Source organism: Nansenia antarctica (genome assembly GCF_963989245.1).
Source record: "Nansenia antarctica genome assembly, chromosome: 9".
Classification (NCBI taxonomy): Eukaryota; Metazoa; Chordata; class Actinopteri; order Argentiniformes; family Microstomatidae; genus Nansenia; species Nansenia antarctica.
The window spans coordinates 6,230,751-6,251,990 of NC_137679.1; the positions used below are offsets into that span (position 1 = coordinate 6,230,751).

The following is a 21,240-nucleotide window of genomic DNA, read 5'->3' on the forward strand; positions in this document are numbered from 1 at the left end:
AGAAATCTATGAACATGGGATGACGATTTCCATTGACCAATCAACGGTGTGCAGCGTGACACGTCACACCCAGCCTGGCAAAAAGGTACCTTTCGGCCCTGTAGTTCCTGCTCGTGAAGGGTAGCTAAAGAACCGTGCCGTACCGTGCCGTGCTGACCCGGGCCGACAAATGGAAAAGCGCCATTATACTTTCAAATTGAACATGATAAATATGTTGTCTATGTGCAATCACAGTATCTATTTCAGGGTTTCCGTTAACCGGTAATTACCGGTCTTTGTCCGATAAAATCTGTTGAAGTCCGACATTTTTAAACCTCTTCGGTCATAATGTCAGGTGAAAATAATTCCCTTTAAGCACAATTTGAATACAATTTGATAAAATTAATTTGTCACATATTCTGATTCCTTCTACATTAAAAAAGACGAATATATAGGCTATATGTTTTCTTTTATTATTAATGTGTAGACTAGCCTACGCGATGACAAACAGCGGCAGGGTTGCCAGATGGGATTGACAATTTACAGCCTAACTAGTCCGCTAAATAACCGCTAAACCCAGTAGCCCATTCGGCGGTAACCCCACCCCCATCTGGCAACCCTGTCTCTCAACGGCGCGAGTAGTTTAGTCAGTTAATTTAGTTTGATCTAGTCTAAATAAAACCACTGCAGTGACCGGAGTCAAGGTTATTGTTCTGCGTGTTTTGGATGTGCTAGAGCACAGTGAATGACCACCGAGGGCCGTGAGATGTGGCTAGTAAAGGACGCTAGCGGCCATCTCAACCCCGTTCATTGATTGAGCCTGCCATGCCCTTCCAGCCCTGAGTCGGGAGATTCAGAGTATAACATCCCCACCATTAGATTAGGATTGATTAGATTAGGTTGACAATACCACACTACATTTGAGTTTAGGGATATCAATGTTAAATATTTGTGTATGTTTTATCTTTATGTATTAAATGTTATAATTGTTCCACATTTGAGACCTGTCTTCCCCCCACTCAGTTATTCAGTCGGTGTCCATCATTTTAGTTCAATTTAGTCTATCTATAGTGTTAGAGTTTAATTTGTGCAACTAAGGTGAAATAGTCCACGGGTGTGTATCCCCCCCGATACATCCTCCCCATTCTCATACTCCCGAGTCCGAGTAAGTATGATTTGACAGGCAGCTAGACTTAATGCCTTCCCAATCAGCGAGACGTGGTTATAGAAATTAGGTTGTTTTATTGATAAAAAGGGTAAAACTGGAAAGAGAATATAGAAAACGTACATTACTGTCATGAAACTATTTAACACACTTCAGTTTACGTAATGTGGAGTCCGTTCATTGATCGATGCAGTCTGTTCAGTTCCCAGTGTGGCGCGCGTTCAGCGCTGGACATAATGGCATAGCGCGCATGCGAATCATGAAAGCCTATATTATTCTATTTATTATATAGCTCGCATCTAATCGTATCGGATGAGAAATAGACATTAAACGGCATATATAGGCTACACAACAGTAATCACCGCGACAAACAGCTATATTATATTTTAATATGATGACCGGAATATCTCACGTTTGTCCGGTAAATTGAAATCTTCCCGGACACGATGACCGGCGCCAATTTTTTCTAACGGAAACCCTGATCTATTTGACTAAAAACATGTAAAATCTAATTCCGATTTTGTGTTTTTCTTATTATTACACTGTTATTATACTCTTATAAGATGCAGTCAGTTGTAAATAACTGACAGATTTGGAAAAATGGGCCAAAGCAGCCAGACGGTATGGCGGGACGCGTGCTGACAGACTGCGCTGACCAGCTGGCGGGGGAGAAACATGTATTTTATACAATAATGATGATCTTATCATTCACTGAAGACTGGATGAATAACAAGAATGGTATGTGACTAAAAGTGCAGGTGCTAGATAAAGAGAGACTCTCACTCCCTTCTCTCCAAGGCTAAAGTGAAATAGTTATGCTCTGTGTTATCTGTACCCACGTGATGTTGTACAAGAACTGAATGTTGAAACTATAAGATGAACCAACCCCATAGAGAGGTGGGCTTTGTACTTTGGAACCCTATGTTGACTGGGGCCCACCCGCTGTGCCGACGCAGTGTTTCCCCTAGGTTTGCTGCCTTGGGAGGGTGGCATGGATCCTCCAACCCCCCCCCCCCCCCGTTGTGAAATGTTAATTTCTCCTCACCCCCGCTCTTAGTAACAGAACAAGTTATCTCTGTAATATCATAATATCAATTTATGTGACTAGAACAAATATGATAATTTATAGACTTTATTGTTGAGCCACAAAGCCATCACTTATTTTTATTAATTGTTTTACTGTTTTGACACTACAACAATCTTGACTTCACTATCTGTCCACTTTCTCACCTGGTTCTTCCTGCTCTTGCTCTCTCACTCTCTCTCTCTCTGTGTCATCTCCATCCTCCTCTCTCCCTCTTTGCACTGACAATCACACACAAACATATGTGACAGGGTCTGGTTAAAAAGTCTGCAAGTCTGGCAACATCATTTTTCAGTTTTTTTACTACCTTTCATTATCTACCTGTCATCTGTCAGTGATGACATGCTGACATGTTTAAATAGCAAAAATGTTTTGCTAATTCAAGATTCATGTTTTTTTATTGCCATGTGTGTCAAACGTTTATGACAACCTATTACAAGTAATGAAGGGGAGTGCTGAGGGTGCTGCACCAGAACCATAGGTTCTCAAGGCTACTTGTGGTCTTGACTACCTGTCCACTTTCTCACCTGGTTCTTGCTGTCTCTTTGGTGTGCTGACTCCATCCTGCTCTCTCTCCTCCTCCTCTCCCTCTCTATCCTCCTCTCTCCCTCTTTTGCTGTCCACCGAAAGGCAAACATAACAACCAGAATATGTATAATCTAATAAGAGGTATAAATTGATCCATATCAATGTATAACATCATTCTAATTGTATATTGGGTTGCTGTGGGCAATGCAGTCAGATAATGTCATTTTGACTTGACTCTCACCTGAAAAACAATCTTATGTCCATCTATGGAAAAACAGACATTTCCAATGAGTGAGGGTTTGTTCCAATGCTTCAATCCACTTTTTTATTGTATTTTATTACCATAAAGCCCAATTCTAGCAGAATAAGACATATTGTATTATTACTACTACCATCTATTATTACTAATCACCTCTGAGCTAGCTAGCTAGCTTGCTAGTTCGTTAACACTATTCACACAATGGAACTAGACACTTTCTAGTCACCATGGAACTACAATCAGACACTTTCTAGTTAAGTCACAATAAAAACGAACAATTTGAACCAATGTTTTCTGTCAGAAATTCAGAAATTATATTTGCTACGGTTACTTACTTTCATCTGCTGACCTCTCTCTCTCTCCCTCTCTCTCCCTCCCCCTCCCTCTCCCTCTCTCCCTCCCTCTCTCTCTCCCTCTCTCCCTCCCTCCCTCCCTCCCTCTCTCACACTCGCGCGCTAAACAATTATTCTCCAGGCGAACTACTTGCGGACCAACGAGGTGCGTGTATGTAGGCTACTGGACCGGAGTGTGTAACATCATGACTGTAATTGGGCTAGAATGATTTCAGAAAATAATAATAATAATGATAATAATGATAATAATAATGATTATTCTTTTTTAGGTCCTGCTGAGATGAAATTTAGGGATACTCAAGCACCCCTAAAAAGCGTCTAAAATCGTCCATATCGCCAGATTCGGGTTTGGGTGCGTTTAATAAACGCGGGAAGTTAGCCTGCTTGTCAGAGGTTTGGGGTCTACGTCCATCCATTACTAAAACTATTATTGTTGGCCTTTATTTGCACTTACAGTAGAGACGAATGGCTTGTTTGAGATGAGCACGTCAGAGCGTGTGTGTGGAGGGAGCTGAGCCCCGCCCTTCGTGAAACGAGGAGACAAGCGGACAAGCGTGGCAGCAAAACGCACCGAGGAGAAACATATTAAATGAGGGTGCACATAAATTAGGCAAATGACACAGAATAAACATATTTCGACCACATAATAAACATATTTCGGCCATATACAACTGGGAGAAAAATATTATTATAAAAAAAAAAAAAACATGAACCAAATTGACATTGAACTTTTTTCTTGCGTGGGCGGGAGGTCCCGTTGGCGTCCTAACGATTCCCACCGTAGTTGGGTCAGACCACGCCAACACCACGCCCACGCCACGCCAACTTCTGGAATATGTAGGGGTGTTCTCTGTATCTTGTTCTTCACGTAACACGGGGTGCACGATTAGAATCTAAAATTCTTAGAATCTAAGATATAGGTTACCCATCTATGTATGCAACTCGGCGGCGCTGAGTGTGCCGCGGGCCAACGGTCAATGTTCGCCGCGGGCACGGACGCAAGCGGCCGGGCGCGGCTCTCATTGCCCTGTGGGCCCTGGAACGCGCGCCTATTCTTAGTGTCAGTGATTGTGTTTGTGTTTGAGAAAAAAAAGAAAAAAAAACACCCCTACATATTCAAGAAGTTGGCGTGGTCTGACCCAACTACGGTGGGAATAGTTAGGACGCGTCCCGTTGGGGGGGAAACACTGCGACGGACCACGATGCCGACAGTTTATTAGCGGATTTCTGCGAGAGCTGACAAGACGGTACATGTGGGAAAACTAGGGTTAGGGTTAGGTGCTAGGGTGCTACGGTTAAGGTTAGGGGTAGGATTAGGGTTAGACATGCCAGCATGTACCAAGTCGACGTAGCACCTAACCCTAAAGCTGCATGCACACCAGGTCATTGCGTTGCACGGAAGTCATTCATCTCAATGGGGCAGTTGCGTTGATCAGTTGCTTTGCTCTGCATTGCGTTTCTTGACCGTCAGGGTGCGCTAATCAGTCAAAAAATGTCAGCTTTTGCGTTGCGTCCGTTAAAACAACCGGAAGTAAACCGGAAGTAGTTTCTTGACCAGAGCTTTCGCCACAGATGTAAAATCCGCCATTGGCGAAAATCTGTAATTTGGCTCTACAAGTGTTAATGTCATTTTATGAAGTTTTTATATGTTTTCAGGCGAGAAAGTAACCATATATATTCACAAAATGTGTCCAGTTTATCAAAATAACCCGTTTATCCTAGATACTACGGAGGATGTTATCATAGTGTTGTTAGCATAGTGTTTGTGATGCTAACGGCCGCCATCTTTGCTATCTCCTCCGCTCAACAACCCAGGAGAAGAAGATCCTCATCTATCATCTATCATCATCTTTATCATCCTCCTGGGCTTAAACACGACTAGACTAGTGTGATCATGTCATATTACTGTGTTAGTAGAAATGATGCATTGGTTTAGCATTGGTTTAGTAGTATAGTACATGACAGTAGCCTTTAGCTACGGCGCTAGTTGTTGTGCTAGGTGCATTGACTGACTGTGTTCACGAATGCTATGCTATTGTTGTGCTATCATGTGCTAGTTGATTGTGTGTACTAGTTTTCACTGAATAAATCGCGATTTCTTTCAAAGAAGGTAGCAGGTGTGTTTATGTCCATGTCAAGGAGAAGGTACGACTTGTATGACAGTAGTGTGATTAGGACATAAGTTAAGGATATTAGTGTAGTTGTACTTTAGCCTGTGGAGACGCGATAGCATTAGCTCCACACGGAATTAACATGAACAGTAGTCAGACACTTGTAGTAGTAGTAGCTGTTGTATAAGGTGAATAGTGAGTTAACATGTTTATTAGTTGTATCCCTTCCTTGTTGTAAAACGTTGTTGTTGTTGAACATGTCTGTGACTGAGATAGACTAGATACTATGGAGGATGTTATCATAGTGTTTGTGATGCTAACGGCCGCCATCTTTGCTATCACAAATGTCTTTTTTTTTTGTTCAAACTTCCCCCGCTGTGTTGTTGCGTCTGCATCGCACGTGACGTACGTCAAGCCCATCCCACCAGGTTGCGCCAGAACGGTGGGTCACGGTCCCTGGTGTGCACGAAGCGTGACCCTAGTTTCCCCACATGTACCTAGACAGAGAAGCGGAGAGCATTCACATGCAGGGAGGGCAGTCGGCACAACGGTCCGTCGGCATATTATTGATGCGGCACCATGTTGACTGTACAGAAGCTCCTCTTACAAGATTGAAATAAACACTCTGAAATGACATTAGTTAGAAAGGGATACAATCAGTAGGCCTACAGACAAATAGAATCTCATAACAGTCTTGTTACTCTTCGTCCAGTGTAAAGTCAATATTGTAACTATGTGAAGCCTCCAGTCATGTAACTGTAGTCATTCTCCTAGTAGTCCAGACTGAGGAGGTTTATTTACTGTGAACAAACGGAATGAACGCGCAACTTCCACCAGAGAACCTACACGGACACTTTCACATAGCGGTTCATTTCATCCATATCAACTTCAGCACATAGCAGCTATGTAACTTAGAGCCTCACGGACATTTCAGGTGAATGAACCAGCTGCATTACAGAGACGCTCATGTTTCCTTACCTGCGCTCATGCGATATTCACCAACCTCGACGTTTCTAAAGTTGTTATGATCGACCTGCTCAACTTCCTCACGACCAGGAAGAAGTTACTACAACTTCCGCTTTTGAGGAAACGTCCCAATAAAAGCTCAAATTTGTATTGAAACGTTGATATAACATTTGATTAGGAACAGTATAGTAATACTATAGCATAGTATTATAATATAATATATATTATTATATATACACTACCGTTCAAAAGTTTGGGGTCACTTAGAAATGCACCGTTTTTTTCAATGAAGATAACATTAAATTAATCAGAAATACACTCTATACATTGTTAATGTGGAAAATGAAATTGTCTGGGTGACCCCAAACTTTTGAACGGTAGTGTATATATATATATAGTAATATTAGGAACAGTTTAGTAATACTGGGCCTCCCTTTGTAAATGACCCATTTAAAGACAACGTGTCTAAGTTATATTGTAGTTTAGTTTATTTCGTTTATTTGTAAAGGGACAATGCATATTATGTAAATACGCCAGATTTAGCCAGAAGGCTAATTTTCATCCGTAGTCCCTTGCAGTGTATATAGCCTATATATATATATATATATATATTTGGGGGTCTTTGCATTTAATTCGAAATTGTACATTTAGATCAGGGGTGCTCATTACGTCGATCGCGATCGACCGGTCGATCGCGAAGGTAGTGTGGGTAGATCACACGGCATTGAAAAAAAAAAAAAAAAAAAAAAAAAAAAGTTTAAAAAAAAAACATTTAAATATTTTTTTTAGAAAAGTAGCCGGGGACGCCTCCCGTCTGGACCACACAGGAGAGGGCATCACTCAGCCCCGCGCCGCCTCACAACACACACACACACACACACACACACACACACACACACAGACAAGCACACACACACACACACACACACACACACACACAGACAGACAGACACAAGCACACACACATGCACACACAGACAGACAGACACACACACACACAAACACACACACACACAGACAGACAGACAGACACACACAGACAGACAGACAGACAGACACACACACACACACACACACTCCGCCGCCCGGAGACGTCGATGGCACCTGGCTTGGCACTGGCCAGTCTGGTGTAAACCACTCAGAGCTCCTGAGTTAATGTTAATGTTAATGGACTACCAGTGTGAATATTTGTTATATAGTTTAATAAATCTCTTCTTTGATTTTGAAACAGTGTAGCGTGGCCTTAATTTGTTATTATTACAGTACATTTTTGTGTTCGCAGCAATGGCAATATGTTTTATTTGGTTGGTAGATCTTGTTGAGCTGGTAATTTGAAAAGTAGCTCACAAGCCTAAAAAGTGTGAGCACCCCTGATTTAGATTTTCAATATGGAGTTTATAAGGTGACTTTTATTTTGACAAGCCGTCTATGTTTTGCGCGGGGCATGTTGCCTATGAAGAGAAAAATATTCCGGTGAAACAAATAAATCGATTGAGAAAGGAATAAAGAATAAAGATTTTTGTCTTCTAATCCACTAACTCGAGTTATTTGTTATTGGTTAGGGCTAGCATGCTAACGTTAGCAGTGTCTTGTTAGGTCAGCTGTAACCTAGCAACGGTGTTATAGTAACGCTGTAACCTAGCAACGGTGTTATTACAGTTTTTCTCAATCGCTTTGGTGCATTTCTCACATCACTATTAACATTTGCACAACAGTTAGTGCATTTTATTATGTTTGTGTTGTGCTAATAAATGTAGATCCACACAGGTATACAAACTGAGCTCCGTTTACTGCCATGTGCCATTCATTCTGACAACACACACACACCTTCGTAAAGCTCTAACAGACGTACGTAACGTGACGTCGTAAAGGGCAACAAAGTGCTGCAAAGACAATGACACTGTCGTACATAACATTTCCCCCCCCTTTCCAAAACTCAAACAACTAAAGTAACAGTCAAACAGGAGTAGGGCCTGAAGGCCTATGTGTGAAATTTAGTGACATAGTCCTGGAGGTGTGCAGGGCGAGCCCGTTCCCGCTGTGGCCTATCGACCTCCCCACTGGGCTGTGACCCTGCGAGGAAGCCAGGGTTAGGTGGAGGAGGGTGAGGAAGAGGAACAGCAGGTAGAGGCTGAGCGGGTGGAGGCCACATAGGCAGTGGCTGCGGCGGAGCCTGGGGCGGCCTAGCTGCCCTTAGCAGTACAGGACTCGAGGCCTTTGAGACAGTCCTATCTGTCTCTGCTGCACCGGCTGCTGGCAGCAGTGTGGCCATGGCAGGCCCAGGAGGACCAGGCACATTCCGCATTCGGCTGGCGTGCCAGAGGGATCCGTCGCTCAGCAGGAACGTGGCTGGCCCCAGCTGACGTGTCACCTGAAGGGGCTGAGACCAGAAAGATGCCATCTTGTTATGTCGCTGGGGCCTACGGGCCCGAACCCAGTCGGACACCTTGATGGTGGTGGTCTTTACTCCACGTTTCTTGTCGAAGCGTCGCTTCATCTCCCCCTGATGTGTGGCCACTGCTGCTTGAGCAGCATCTCGGGTGCTACCTGCTGCAGGTGTCACTGCATCCCGGGACCTGAGTCTGTTCAGTGGCAAGTCCATCTCACGGCCAAGCATGAGGGATGCTGGAGAGGTCTGCGTTGTTGCATGCTGACTAGCTCTGTAGTGCAACAGTGTTTGGTTGAGTGCGGCCTGGAATGTGCACCCCTGGAACAGATGTGCTCGGATCCCATTTTTAAGGCTTTGGTTGAAACGTTCCACCCCCCCGTTGGCCTGAGGGTGGAAGTATGCCGTGCGGATGTGCTTGATCCCCTTGGTGCGGAGGAAGTCCGAGAACTCTGCTGAGATGAACTGGGGCCCATTATCTGTGGTGATGGTGAGTGGCAGACCCCATCTAGCAAACAGGCCATCCAGGATGTCAATAATGGTCCGTGTTGTGACCGTTCCTGCTGGGACCACTTCAGGCCATTTGGAGTGGAGGTCGTATGCCACCACCAGAAAGTGTTGGTGGTGCGGGACCCCTCGGCCATGGATCTCTCCACAGATATCAAGCTGGAGGCCCCGCGGTGGTGTAGCGGTCTACGCACTGGCCACTAGTGCATGCTGCCCACCGGGGCCGGGGTTCGTATCCCGGCTCGCCAGATCCAGATATGGCCGAGGCACACGGGAAGCGGCATATTGGGCGGCCGCTTCCGAGGGCGGTATAGGAGTATTTCTGGACAAGGATCCGTCGCGCAACACCGCCCCCTGGGTGCCGGAATAACGGTGCTGGGCTCGAGGAGCCTGGCGGCCTCTTCTGGGACTGCCGGCCACGGGGTCGTGCGGCGGATCCTATGCAATAGGCAGGGGATAATTGGATGCTAGGTTGGGTTCAATTGGTTACCAAATTGGGTGAAAAAGGGATAAAATCTGAAAAACAAATAAATAAATAAAAAAGATATCAAGCTGGAGATGCTCCCATGGGCGGGGCGGCCACGGGGTAGGTTGCAGGGGTGTTGAGGCTGGCAACCCACTTTTCCCTCTGAGCAGACATGGTGCACAGTCCTTGACCATTGTTTCGATGTCACGGTCGATGCCTGGCCACCACACCAGGTCGCGGCATCGTTGCTTGACCCTCACTATGCCCAAATGACCTTCGTGCGCCATGGACATGACACGCGCACGCAGGCCACTTGGGATCACAGTGCAGAGGCCCCTGGAGACACAGACGTCCCCCCAGCATGAGAGTTCGTGCCGTACTCTAGCGAACGGGGCCAGATCCTCCGGCACCCGTGATGGCCATCCGGTGCGTATGTAGGTGCGCAGGGTGGATAGCAAAGGGTCCTGTTCCGATTCCCGCTGCAGCTCCTCTAGTGACACTGCTGTCTGCAGGGGCCCATGCAACATCTGGATGAGCTCTGGCTCTGTGTCGTCATCCGGAGAGACAGTTGGGGTGGGGGCCTCGATAGACCGAGAGAGGAGGTCGGCCACTACGTTGTCCCTCCCCGGGGTGAACCTGAGCTGGTAGTCATACTGCCTGAGCCGCTCCCCCCACCTGTGCAAACGGAGAGGCCTGTGCCCACTGCCTGAGGCTGACAGCAGTGTGGTCAGGGCCTGGTGGTCTGTACGGAGGGTGAACCGCCGGCCGTATAGATAGAGGTGCCACCTCTCACATGCCCAGACACAGGCTAGAGCTTCGCGTTCGCCGACTGAATACCTCTGTTCGGTGGGGCTAAGAGCCCTGGAGGCAAAGGCAACTGGCCGCTCGACGCCGTCCTGAACCTGTGAGAGCACGGCACCCACCGCCCCGGCTGAGGCGTCACAGGTGACGAGGGTAGGGCTGGACGGGTCAAAGTGGGCCAGGATGGGGGTTGTGGTGAGCTGGATCTTCAGCGAGTGGAACGCCCTTGAGCATGCTGCAGTCCACTTCCATGGCTTCTCTTTCTTGAGCAGTTGGCGAAGGGGAGCTGTGGTCTGAGAGTAGTGGGGCAGGAACCGTAGGTAATAAGCTGTCATGCCCAGGAATGAGGCTACTTGGGAAGCAGAGGTGGGCTCCGGAATCCGGTGTATGGCGTCGACATTGGACAGGAGAGGTGTGATGCCCTTTGCTGTGAGGCGAAACCCCACAAAGTCGATGGCGGTAGCGGCGAAGGAGCATTTCTCTGTGTTCAGGGTCAGATTATTGTCCAGGAGGGCTGCAAACACCCTGTGAAGCCGCTCGTTGTGTGTTGGCACATCTGGGGCATGGACCACGATGTCATCCAAGAACACCGCGACCCCAGGGATACCAGCAAGGATGGTGGTCATGACCTTCTGGAAGCAGCTGGGGGTGGAGCTAAGCCCGAAAGGCATTCGGGTGTACCGGAAGACCCCAGCGTGCGATACAAAGGTTGTCAAGTCTCTGCTGGCTGGGTGGAGGGGAACCTGGAGATAGCCCTGGCGCAGGTCGAGCTTTGTGAAAACCGTGGAGCCGTAGAAGTGGGTGGTCAGCTCCTCTGAGGTAGGCAAGGGATATTTATCTGGAATCACCGCCTTGTTGACAGACCGCAGGTCCACACAGACTCTCAACCCCCCTGACTTTTTCTTAGCGATGACCAGGTTTGAAATCCAGGGGGGGGCGTTGACCGGCTCGATGATGCCTGCCTGCAGCAGCATGTTGAGTTCCTTTGTGACATCATCCCTCAGAGCGAGAGGGATCCGGCGCAGGGGCTGCATGACTGGTGACACCTCTGTGTTCACCAGGGGTCTGTGTGTGAAGGCTGTGAGGCAACCCAGTCCATCGAACAGCGCTGGCCATTTCTGCTCCCAGGTGGAGGTGACATGTTGAATGGCTGACCCACTGTCGTCATGCAGTGTGAATCCCAGGCCCGTGAACAGGTCGAGGCCCAGCAGATTGGCACCCCGCTTAGCGATGTGGAATGGGAATGCAGACATGTGCTTAGATCCATAGTGCACTGGTACCTGAAGGATGCCCACAATCTCTATCTTAGAGCTATCATATCCACACAGAGGAGTGGAGGGCTGCTGCAATGGCAGGTGGGCAAAGAATTTGTTGTAGGTGCTGAGATTGAGAAGAGACGCAGCCGCGCCTGTATCCAGTAACAAGGGAAGGCTGACCTCAGCCAGCTGCACTGTGCATGTTTTAAAGCTCACATGGTTTGTAGACACAGTTCTAATTTCAGTATGGTCGCTGCGAGTTGAGCGGGGTCTGGACTGTGGGGGATGAGCCGCAGGAGCAGACCTGCACACTTTAGCAAAATGGTTGGGCTTCAAACAGTTCCTGCATGTCTGCCCTCGAGCTGGCCAGTTAGGAGCCCGTGCATTGTGTGAGCTAGCCCCACAGTTATTACAGCTATCAGAGCTACGTGTGTTCCCCTGTCTGCGAGCTTGCTGCACTGGGAACCACGCATCTGTGTCCTCTTGGCTGTCCTGGTAGGCAGGCTGAAGCTGTTGCGTTAGTGAGGCTGTGGAGGCGGAGTCGGAGCGTGAGCTGGCAGTCAGCATGCTAGTACACTGTAACGCTGATTCTACCTGCATGGCTCTAGCTAGAGCATCATCTAGTGTTAGCTCATCTGGCTCCAAAAGTAATTTCTCCCTGATTTTCTCACACAATGTCCCTTCAATAAGCTGATCCCGTACGATTTGATCGTGAATCACCCCGTAGTTGCATTTTCGGAGAAGCACCCGTTGTTTGCCGGCAAAGTGATTAGTGAGGAGAGCGACAGCTTCCTCGTAGGTCTCAGCGCAGCCGAGGGCTCGGAATATCCTCTGACCCTCCGTACCGAGACAGTGACGGAGCAGCGCCATTTTCCGCTTGTCGGAAAGTTCTGTGAAGTCCATGGCGTCTAGGTAGACAGTAAAGTCATCCAGCCATCCTACCCACGGAATAGGAGGCTCGCCGGGCAGAGACAAGAAAGGTGCCGGTGGTGGCAAAGTAAATTCAGCCATCTTCGTCGCCAATATTATGTTTGTGTTGTGCTAATAAATGTAGATCCACACAGGTATACAAACTGAGCTCCGTTTACTGCCATGTGCCATTCATTCTGACAACACACACACACCGTCGTAAAGCTCTAACAGACGTACGTAACGTGACGTCGTAAAGGGCAACAAAGTGCTGCAAAGACAATGACACTGTCGTACATAACACATTTCTCAAAACAATTAGTACAAACTGCAAAACCTAGTTGATAACCTGCAAAAGCGTGTCACTTGCTCAAAATGGATAGTTCATTCCTCAAAAGCAAGTATTCATGTCAATGAAAGTGTCATCAAAATGAAAAGTCCTGACACCACTGTTTATGAACAAGATAGTCAAATGGCTTTGTCATGTTTTCATTATGACTAGGGATGTCCCGATCCCACTTTTTCACTACCGATACCGATACCGATACCTGGGCTTCGGGTATCGGCGATACCGATACCGATCCGATATTTGTATAAATTTTTTGACCCCTGAATATTTTTTTTTTTTTTTTTTTTTTTTTTCCTAACACCAGGGGAGCCACCCCTCCTAAATTTCGTTGTTTGGTACCTGTACTGTAGCAATGACAATAAAGACCATTCATTCATTCATTCATTCAAATACCTCCCCAGTATATAGTCCACACCAACAACAGTTAAATTAAAGACTGCCAGCCTTTATTAAAGCAACAAATGCGACGTGTTGTGGATTGGAACTACGGATCATAAGCTTTCAAATGATGTGTCATACATTGAAATCCGAAAAAATATGAAGTTAGAGTAATTTGAATGTTGTTAGACGTCAGGCACATAGGGTTAACCTCTTTGTAATGAAACCGGAAGCACACAGCGCAGCGCTATGCGCATTTTAAGCGCATATAGGACTCGCGTGAAGCGCTATGCGCATTTTAAGCGCATATAGGACTTGCGTGAAGGATTTCTGCGACACGTGTTTCTGTTCACTGTTTTTATTCTCTCATCGCTTATACACATAAGTTTGACTGCGGATGACAGTAGGATCGGATCGGATCCTTTTTTTTCTTCTGGTCCGATCTCCGATCCAGCATTCAGGACCAATATCGGGTCGATATCCGATCTCAGTATCGGATCGGGACATCCCTAATTATGACAGTTCACTCTGTAAGTGTTTTCCAATGCAAAAAAGTCAGATCTTGGTGACACTACCTGAAAATGCTCAAGACAGTACTATACACTATTTGCACAGCCATTTGAAATGGGTTACACATTACTGTATTTAGTGAGGTAAATGAGTACAAGACACTGAATACGTATGTTTCACATTTTTACTGCATATGCTCTTTGCAATTCAAATTTGTTCACAGCATTGTGCAAAAGAAAAATACTAACTTATTTACAACAAACATAAGAAACAGAGCTGTGCACAACTGTAAACAATATTGCAGTACATATTGGAACTGAATTGGAACATACAACATACACAGAACTGTAAATCATTCATTCACATCCAGACATTCCTGTCTGTCTGGCCACATATTTTCATCGACATCACAGCGGATATCATCCCTGGCAATGCAGCGAGGAAAGTATCTCCTTGAGTGAAAAATCCACCCTCTGCAGGGCTGTGCTGTGATGTCATCACATGCTGCATCCATTCCCGCTAGCAAGGCCATTTGGGTATGTGGATGCCGGTCATATACCTTCCACCTCCAGGCAGAGAAAAACTCCTCTAATGGATACAGGAATGGGGAGTAGGGAGGGAGTTATTCCACCAGCATCCTTTCATGTGCTGCAAACCACTGTCTGACCAGATCTGAGTGGTGAAAACGCACATTATCCCAACAACATACTTGTTCAGATGGTCTCCATTTAGACCCCTCTCATTCTCAGGGATTATGTCCCGGGAAAGAATGTCTAAAAAAGTCAACACAACAGTGTTTGGGTCAACACAACAGATATGGGTGAGGGCGCCGTTTTCTGAGATGGCTGCACACATTGTAATATTCCCTCCACGTTGGCCTGGGAATGGTTGCTCTCTGTCCAATGTGATTTCTTCCACGCCTTCTACCTTTTGCCAGATTGAAACCCGCCTCATCAACGTATATGAATGTGTGCAGCGGTTCCCTGGCCTCCAGCTCCAGTACACGCTGTCACGACCCAACAGCAATGTGCGTACATTGACAGTCAATGGGCTCCTTCCCACACAGGGCCGAGGCCGGACACAGGTAGATTAGCTCAGGGTTAGCTGACAGCACTCAGGTAGATGTTTAAGGGGAAATGGCTTACCTGGCTCCGATGTATCGTGGCGTGGTCCGCGGGGATACTGAACAGCCCGCACGTTCGTTCAGTGGGGTCTTCCTTCCCGTTCAGTATTGACATATAACAACACAAACAAAACCGGACATGACACAACACGACCTCGGGGGCAATCCACTATTCCACACGGTAATAGTCTTGATAGTAATTGTCCAAGGGGTTCTCTTCTAGGTAAGGCGTCTCAATCAGTATTACTCTTCTCCACTCTCCACTCTCTCGACTCTCGACTCTCGACTCTCTCGACTCTCCAGGTAGCTAATGAGCACCTGTCATATACCTTTCGAGAGTCCCGCCAACAGGCAAGCCACTTCCCCATGTATCCTGGGTAGCCAATCAACACCCCCTGAGCTTACCATGACAACTAGGAACAGTTGGATCGTGACATTCCTCCCCCCATAAACAAAAACACACACAATTAACTTTTTCTTCATTTTGTGTTTGTTTTCTCTTTTTTTTCTTGTTTTCTTATTTTCTTTACACACACACACACATATTATCTTCTTCTAAAATAACACATTTGGGGCCGGTTTCGGAGACAGGGCTTAAATTAAGACAGGAGTAGGCCTAAGTCAGACTAGTTAATCCTGGCTATTTAAGTGGCTTGCATGGACATGGCTTAAATTTGGCTTAGTTAGTCTGAGACTATGGAGTCCTGGAGTAAGCTTAGGCCCTGTCCACACCTATACGTTTTTTTGACAAACGTGGATTTTTCTATTCGTTTTGGGGGGTTCGTCCAGACGCAAACGAGTTTTTGCCCTCTGAAAACGAAGATGTTTAAAAACGCCTGCCAGAGTGAAGATCCTTAAGAAACGCTGTATATTTTTTGACGTCTGGACGAGATAGACGAGTTTTTTGTATTCGTCACGTCATCATGCGCGTAGATGATGCGCAGTGCAGCTGTTTTCTGTAACCCGCATGCGCTAACCCAGCCAACAACAACAACAACAACAATGGCGCCTTACAGGGTTGTTGCGTTCGTGCTGCAGAAGCTATTGAGCTTGATTGGGCTTTTACAGCAAAATGTACTGTTGCTCCTCTACTACCACCGACAGCAACAAATGGACATGGAGAACATCTACAATATGTTCTTCAATACACCGCGGAGGACAACCAGAAGGGCAACCAGGCGAAGGTTTTGGGTGAGACCGGGCAGAACCAGCAGTTGGTGGGATAACTTTGTGAATGGCGTTGTCGTGGACGATGAATGGAAGGAGAACTTTCGCATGTCCAGAGCCTCTGTCATCGCGCTGAGCGAAGAACTGCGCCCATATATCGAAGGGCAAACAACAAACATGAGGGCACCAATTGATCCACTGAAAAGAGTTGCGGTAACACTTTATTACCTGAGCGACGAGGGAAGGCTACGGAAGACTGCTAACGCCTTTGGCGTGTCGCGACAGTCTGTGTCCGTCATTGTTAGGCAGACATGCACAGCGATCGCCACCCACCTGGGTCCAAAATACATCAAGCTGCCTTTTACGGAGCCTGCGGCTGAGGATCTAGTTGTGGCCTTCCATCGTGCTCATGGCATGCCACAATGTTTTGGAGCAGTCGACGGCACCCACATCGAAATCAAGCAGCCATCTAGCAACTCCATGGACTACATCAACAGGAAAGGCAAATATTCCCTTAATGTACAGGCTGTCTGTGATTACAAGTACAGATTCTTGGATGTTGTGATAATGTGGCCTGGGAGTGTGCATGATGCACGGGTCTTTGCTAATTCAAAGCTAAACATGTTCTTGAAGACGGGCAAGATCCCTGCTCTGAAAAAACAGATTGTGGATGACGAGGAGGCCATACCAATCTTTCTTCTTGGTGACCCTGCCTACCCGCTGCTGCCTTACCTGATGAAGGAATATTCAAACGGTGGCTCCACACCTCAGGAGCAGTACTTTGGGCTATGTTTGTGTAGGGCACGTATGGTCATTGAGTGTGCTTTTGGTCGCCTCAAGGCCAGATTTGCTGCACTTGGAAGGCCTATGGACATAAACATGGATGACCTGCCCTATTTCATTTACTCCTGCTTTGTCCTCCACAATTTTTGTGAGGCCAGTAAGGAGGCTGTGGATGATCACTCTGTGTTGGGAACAATACAAGGTGAAAGGGACTCACAGCCTCCTACACAGTGCAATAGATATCTCACTGACTGTAATGAAGGGGAGGGAAAGAGAGTGAGGAGAGTGCTCACGGAGTACCTTGACCCTTAAGGACTGACTGAAAAACAGACTGATATTTTTGGGGAAGATTTTTTTTTCTATTAACATCTGATAAATATTATTTGTCACTTAGGAGCTACAGGGTGCATTTTAGGTGCTTATGTGCAGCATCATTTACTGTATATGTTTGGTCGTTGAAGAGCGGAAGAGGGTCAGGAGGGTCCTCACTAAATACCTTGATCCATAAAGGGACAGCTTATCTGCAAGACCAGGTATGTCACAGCATCACAACAACTGACCTGACTAACTGTGTCACGCACACACACACACACACACACACGCAGGCACACACATGCAGGCACACATGCAGGCACACACACGCATGCACACACGCACACACACAGATATACATACCTCATAACATAACCAAATCTAATTTCCCTTATTGTCCCCTTTGTCCTGTGTGTGTGTGTGTGACCCTCCAGGGATACAGGATGTGAAGGATTTAGAGCACAGAAGACCCAAGACATTCTCCAGGCCCTGGACCAGCATGGCTGTCTGTGGCTGCCATCAGTTAATTCATAATTTGATTAAATAATAATTTCAGAAATAAATAAATAAATGCCTGTATGCAAAGGACACCTTGTGCTCGTAATTCTTAACCGGGGGAGCTACACACACCATGACCTCCCAGCACACACACACCTCACTCCTGACTTCACATTAGAACCTCCTACTGCACATAGTGCCAGACCTACACTAGACAGATGCACTGTCAATCAGTACATCACTTCACTACATTACAATACAATACAACACTACACAACATTACACTGCAACGCTACATTACAACACTACATTACACCAGTACTACACTACAACACTATGACACTTACTAGGACAGTTGCATAGGAGAAAGACACTTAAGAGAACATTGGATTAGTCTTTTCTGTAAGTGAAGATATTATACAGAAGTCCTGTTCTGTGTTTATGTAAATTGTTCATTGCTATTCTTTTTTGGGGCTTTTGCCATTACTTACTAGGAGAGGTGCATAAGAGAAAGACAATGTAGAGAGCCACAGTAGATTATTACACACTCTTATTTCTGTAAGTGAAGAAATTTTTGTTTATTATTTGCGACATAATAATTACGACACGGCGTCTGATTGGCCAGCAGAGCTATGGGGTTAAAATGATATCGCCGACTACTGGTGTGGAATGCTCAATGACAGCGTTTATATTGCGTTCATACGTATGCATCTGGATGCAGATATTTTATAAACGTGCTCGTCTGGAAGGTGATATTTTTATATACAAAAAACGTTTATCAAAAAAACGTATTGGTGTGGACATAGCCTATGACCATAGAGTAAGAACTCTGATGATCCAGAGAAACGCAATTCAATTGTTGATCATTGAATTATGATAATTGTTGACCATTTAATTCAGTGTCACAATGTTGATAATTGTTGATGATTCAATTATCAGCAATTGATAGCCTAATTGGTGGGGAGGAGTTGAACCTGTCAGTGAATGCACTTTAGAATGAGACGCACATTAATTCAAGCTCCTCTCGCAGCTGATGAACTGAGACAGCTGATGTTGCAGTTTGATAGGAATCTCTTCAGCCCTGTCTTGTGTTTGCTGTGTTGTAACACAAACTCTTAACCAAACTGTGCTTTGTGCCGTCGCTCCAAGGTCAGCATTTTTACCTTGTCGATCATCTGCATCTCTTCTTCATCACTCTTGTCCTTGATATTGTAACTATATTTGGTCGTCGTTATTGTAGATATGATTAGTCTGTGCATCATGTGAGACTGCTCAGACCGATGCTGTGCCTGTTGGTTTTTAAGTGAATAAAATTCCCAGTTTTGTAAAAAAAAATAATGATTGTGTTTGTATTCAATGTGTCTTAACCTAGTGTATCATACATTATAATTACTGATTACATTGTACATAACGACACATTGCATTGTCCCTTCATTGCATAATTTTGTCTTCATCAATCATCGAACATAATGTTATTGTACTCCTTTGTGGGTGTCTTTCTGCATGTAGTGAGTCTCAGAAATGTAGTATTTTGGTCCTCAGTCTCGGGGCTATCAGAACCCCATCTTGTTGTCCTCTCCTGCCCTCCTCTCCTGCCCTCCTCTCCTCCTCCACTTCTGCTCTCTTCTCCTGTTCCCACCTGCTATCCACTCCTCCTCACCTGCTCTCCTTCTGTCCTTCCCTCCTCATCTCTCCATCCCTCCTCTCCTGCCCTCCTCTCCTCCTCCACTTCTGCTCTCTTCTCCTGTTCCCACCTGCTATCCACTCCTCCTCACCTGCTCTCCTTCTGTCCTTCCCTCCTCATCTCTCCATCCCTCCCTTCCTGCTCTCCACTACCCTTCTTATCTCCCATCCTCAGCTCCCCTCCCCCACTCCCTCATCCTCTCCTCATCTCCCATCCTCTCCTCATCTCCCATCCTCTCCTCAGCTCCCCTCCTCATCTCCCCTCCTCTCACCCCCCCCCCCCCCTCTCCTGGCCTCCCCAGTGCTACCTTGACACGACAGAGGGTGACAGAGCCTGTGTCCTTGGACCACCACTGACGGGTCAATGTGAAGAGGAAGAGTGACAACAGTCACACAACCCTGACGGTTAGGCTGTCTGCCTGATGATGTCACAAGGACATTGTCACTATTGTCACGATTTTGTCGCACCGCGAATTCGATTCCATTGTTTTGAATGAGACAAGGCACAGGGCGTGCGATGCGATATTGTCGCACGACAACATTCGATTCTCAATTCACACCACCAAAGTCGGACCAGGCAGGCTGAGAATCGAATGTTGTCGTGCGACAAAATCGCACGCCGTGTGCATTGGCCTTAAGGTTGTGCCAATTGTGCCAATTAGTGACCTCACTCTCACATTCTGAGACTGTCAAGTGTCTCTTTAGTGGAGAGCAGAGGATGTAGTGGAGGGTAAACTCATTGTATTCACCTTTTTTATTATAAGATTTATTGACCTTTTCTTGTCAGTGTTATTTACAGTTATCCACTTTAGGGTTATCCATGGTGTTCAGGGTCTACCCATCTATTCTATCCATGGTGTTCATGGTTTCCCACGTGTTCGTTTTCTAACCACTACAGCACATCCCTGTAAGGATGCCTTTCAAATTAGGGCAAACGCCTCCTTGAAATACTGATTTTTCGGGGCAGACACAATGACACACACACACAGTTGGTTTCATGTGTGCGCTTTGTGGAAAACAGTATTCCAGTGGAGATTGGAGAATGTTTCCAATCGTTCACACAAGGTTCTCATTTGCATGTCCCTTCTCCTTCTCCTGAGTGTGCTAATCCTCTACATGTGACGTGGCCAGCATCGGTTTAATCCCAAAGCAGTGCAGGGTTTTACATGTAGCCTATCCATATTTTGGAAAATGTTCTTCATTTGCATCTCTATTGATGCAACTAAAACCTAAATATTCAAAGCCTCTAACTAACATCTTCAGAGGAAAACAATCTTAGTGACATTCTCTCTCTCGCAGCCTTTCAAGTAGCACCCAAAGGACAGAAGAAGGGTAGGTAGGTTACACAACGATATATTTCCTGGCCATGGCAAAAAACCCAACATTTGACAGGTTTAGCCGGCCCATATCAAATTAATTCCAATAATCAGCCTCATTTTCACGTCTGGTATTTCCCTTTGGATAGCGTGCATATGATTTCTGGAAGCAGAGATGCCAATTACTGCTCCTAAACATCTGATCATCCAATAATATAAATAAATACAAAATCATATCTGGCCTAAATTGACTCAGGTGGCAACTTCCTATCATGCACAGCCTTAGCTGTGTTAGACTGCCATCTACTGGCTATTTTAGGACCTTGCACCTACATCTCCATTTCATGCGGC

The 21,240-nt window shown here is 46.1% G+C and overlaps 1 protein-coding gene across 1 annotated transcript in view; it reads right to left on the reverse strand.

The window, feature by feature from the left end:
• The window catches only part of LOC308165073 (uncharacterized protein), a gene marked incomplete at both ends in the record, with an annotated part of 202,992 nt that overhangs the window by 29,869 nt on the left and 151,883 nt on the right, over positions 1-21,240 (reverse strand). The window lies entirely within an intron of this gene.